Source organism: Amblyraja radiata, chromosome 8 (assembly GCF_010909765.2).
Source record: "Amblyraja radiata isolate CabotCenter1 chromosome 8, sAmbRad1.1.pri, whole genome shotgun sequence".
Lineage (NCBI taxonomy): Eukaryota > Metazoa > Chordata > Chondrichthyes > Rajiformes > Rajidae > Amblyraja > Amblyraja radiata.
In genome coordinates, this window is record NC_045963.1 from 9,726,720 (window position 1) to 9,730,993 (window position 4,274).

Sequence of the window (4,274 nt, forward strand, 5' to 3'; positions counted from 1 at the left end):
CTCTCCAAGACAGGTAGCCATGAGGCGTTGGTTTTATCACGCCTCCCCTAAATTGCATTTACTCAAAGTGCCCGCCATTATTGGGGGATACATTGAGCAGCGCATTTAACCTAAATATTTAAAAAATGCATTTGGTACCCTGACGTCGGCTATCATGTCCACCTGCTCATTCCAGAAGGGCAGGGTAGTATGGCAAAACACCTGACCCTACTGTTCAACGGTATACCTCATAACTTCTCAAATGAACTCACAAACCTGCCCTCAATCTATGAAATTAACAGGACTATGAGAACGCCGACCTCACAAGCACAGATCCTGCTACCTGGCACTTACCAAACCAGTCCTAAAAAACTGGACGAAGTGTTCAAACTATTCGGCACAAGAGGGCAGAGTCTGGAATGAGCACCACACTAAACCAGACAGCAGTACCTCTACATGTCCACCAGGTGCGTCTACTCATGGTACTGGTGAAAGCTCGGGGCCTGCATGCCAAACCCGTAGCATTTTAGGCCACGGCCCAGAGCAGGCCCCAGGGAAAATGCGCCACCCCCCAACAAACATCGTCCCTACAAGAACAAGGAACCAGAAACCGAAGAAAACAACAATGAAGACAGATAAGTATGGTTCCTACCATCACATAAAGGTTAAGGGTTGTACTAACAAGGGGTGGGTGAATCACGCCTGGTTAGGAAGCTATCACTCTTGGTAGTTATATACCAAAAAATAAATACAAGGGGAATAGAATTAATATCTTGCCACCAATTCAGCAAGCACCCCAAGGGGTCTACCCTCCCACGATGGTGAATGTCGCACCATCGTTGATAAACCACTTGAGTATTTCACCAGGTATACCCATTCATGGGATTTGTAACTACTACCATGGATCCAAGGATACTTTATGGTAGACATCGATCTTGAAGATGCACACTATTCAGTACCTTCTCATATAAGTTTCGGATATACCGCAATTACCTGGATGGAGTAACCATGATGAGCGTTGCGGCATTTAAGTCAAAGTTATCCAGAATCAACTAGCCCTGACACTTAGAAACATTCCGTCATGGCATGTCTATATATTAACGACAAACTATCCTTGGATACAGCTTTAGCTGCATCGCTTCTCGGCCTTTTGGCTAAGATCAAGTGTAGTATCTGTTCTTATCAGTTTAATAATCTGATACGTCCCTTATCTAGGGACCATATATTAAATTGAAATTTGGAACAGGGAGATGGAATAGGGGCTTGCTCCGTCCACTCCACGCATCGACCCAGTATTGCAGTGCCTCTGGGAACGGTGCACAAAATATATATCCAGATATTTACGTTGACCATCCACAACTTTGTTATCTGGTATTCATTAAGACTATCAGTCATGGTGCATTAACCACCAATCAACTACGTGGCAAAGTAATTGGGATATAGCAGCATTACCAGCTACTGAACTTTGTACCTTTCCTATGAGCTGAGATACTAGTGTTCAAAACTATCTCCATACCTGTAATATGGGGGCAAATTGATTAATCTGTAGTGCTATCATGGAATTTATCGGCCGGAAGGATTATGGTTGTACACTTCCACCTGTTTTGAGTAACATCTTATGTGTCCTGATGTGTTACTGAGCTTGTAATACTTAATGCCAATATGAATTGACTTAAACATGTTATATATTAACTTACTTAATTCTAGTGAAGCATTTGCTCAGTAATCCACCAAATTTGCATGTTCGTTTATAAGATAACAACATCACAGTGGTGCCATATACCAAACCACTTGGGCGGAGAACATCGATATTAGGTGACAATTTATTAACAATTGGAAACCGTATGTCGTCAAACATGTTTGACCATCAGTAACTCACCTATCAGGTGAGCTAAATACTGTAAACATACATTTAAACCAAAAATATTTGCTGAAATTACTAAGCAATATGGACACCAGATATCGATTCCTTATATCCAATTAAATCACCACGTACTAACTTACGTCACATGAAACCAATCTCAAGGCAGCGGCAATGGAGACATTCCCGCGTATTGAGGGGTGGGGGGAACCTAATCTCTATGTTTTCCTTTCCTTCTACCTCTTCAATAGGTACTACGGCTTCATCAGTCGGGTACTACGCAAATTACAGTGGACCAAGTCCACAAGCATGGTTCCCAGTGATCCTCGACATGGTCATTAAAAGAATTGCAGAATTGGGAAGACCATTGCTGTGCTTGGATCAGCAGCACTATCAACCTGATGACAGCATTCCGTCGCATATCCTAGGGAACATACCTGAGGAGCATCAAGAAATGGTACACTGTTTTCCAAAACAAGAATTACACATTCAACGATAACAAAAACTGTACTGGAGCTCCTGGCAGGTCTTCACCACAATGAAGGACATGTTCTGTTAGCCTACTCAACTTGGGTACCGCTCACTGGTGATCAGATACAGGAGAGGTATATCAATCTATTCCCCAGAAATAGGTACACCCAAATTGGGATGTCAGTGAAATCCTGACATACCTTGGGGGATGATCACCAGCCAGGTCACTCACCCTGGAACAGCCTACCCTGAAGATGGACATGCTGGTGGCCTTACATCAACACAAAGAGCCAGCTCTCCCATCTACTGCGATGGGACAACATGGTTATAACACCAGATAGTGTCACATGCCCATTCAAGGGTTGGCCAAACAGAACAGACCAGGAACATCAGGTCCAGTCATGAAATTCCGGGCATACCCACCTGAACCACGTTTTATGTGTCATGACCCACTTCGAGATCGACACAATAAGGAATACCGAGGGAGAGGAAAAAGCCTTATGGGTCAGCCACAGGAAACCTCATGGTCGGGTGACGAGCTAAACTATCTTTAGTGGCTCAAGCAGGTACTGGGAGTTGCTGGAGTAAATACTAACGTGTATAAAATCTTATTCCACCAGGACAGCTTCCACGTCAGTAACTAAGAGGATGGACGAGCCTATGGACCACATCCTGGCTACTGCAGGGTGGTCTAGGGAGTATACGTTCCAAACTTTTAGAACAAACCACTGACAGAACCTGTATCGTTTGCAGAAAAAGAATCTGCAAAAAATATATAATTTAAGCCCGGGGGAGCAATTGGTCTTGTTGTTGTTAATAACACCATTATTGTTTTTACAAACAGATTCATGGTTGATTACGATAACATACTTCCTCCCTCGAATAACTTCGGCAGCGAGTGAAGTATGAACTGTTACACGGTTTGAAATCACAGAGCTTTGAAGTCTTCACGTAGTCACTCACGTGACTCCGAAGTAAAATAGTAAGATTAAACGAGAACTTACCAGTTTGAAGTTTGATCTGTATTTTATGAGGAGTTACGATGAGGGATTACGTGCCCTCCGCTCCCACCCTCATTATATGGATCAAACTAATAAATTGATGTCTCCTTATCTTTACTATGTTTACTTCAAATAACTGTGTCTATCTGTGATTCCACACCGCTGCTTGGAAGTATGCCGCGCCTGCGCACTGAGCGGGTTCTTCACGTAATCCCTCATCGTAACTCCTCATAAAATACAGATCAAACTTCAAACTGGTAAGTTCTCGTTTAATCTTACTATTTTATTGAGTCTGAAGGAACTGCTGATGCTGGTTTAAACTGAAGATAGACACAAAAAGCTGGAGTAACTCAGCGGGTCAGACAGCATCTCTGGAGAAAAGGAATAGGTGATGTTTCGGGTCGAGACCCTTCTTCAGACTGAACTTTCTTGAGTCCAAATTAGAGTTTGAATCTTGCTTGTTTATGCAAGCTCAATATTCAATTCTTGGTCCTAATTATGATTATTCCAGTATCAGATAAGAACTTGAATAAGCTCTGAATGAGACATCATTCTGTCTCCATTATTTTACAACAGTCTTTTAAACCTTGTTTTTGGCCACCTAACTTTTTATTTATTTTTTATTTTTAATTTTATTTTTATTAGAAGTACAGTAAATTACAATAATACACATCACTTATATCTTAATACATTTTGTTGTACCACTTCGTTTTTCGAGCTTTAAAAAAGATAGAAATAAAAGAAGTAAGGAAAGTGAGCAAGAATCGTGAAGGTGCAGGAAAGTGTTGGGAAAAGAAAACCCCTTAGGGAAGAAGTTAGAGAGGGAAGTAAAGAAAGGAAATTAGACCCTAGAAAGAAAAGAAAAAAAAGGAAAAACAATCGCTCTATTGTAACACAAAACTCCGCAAAAATGGATATACCAACCGTATTTTTTTTTAATTTAAATTTATTTTATACCCCCC

The 4,274-nt window shown here is 41.4% G+C and overlaps 1 non-coding gene across 1 annotated transcript; it reads left to right on the top strand.

The window, feature by feature from the left end:
- The first annotated feature begins 1,113 nt into the window (after window positions 1-1,113).
- On the top strand, window positions 1,114-1,305 carry LOC116976553. The gene has a single exon (XR_004412971.1). It is a non-coding gene; the product is annotated as a U2 spliceosomal RNA (small nuclear RNA).
- The last annotated feature ends 2,969 nt before the right edge of the window (window positions 1,306-4,274 follow it).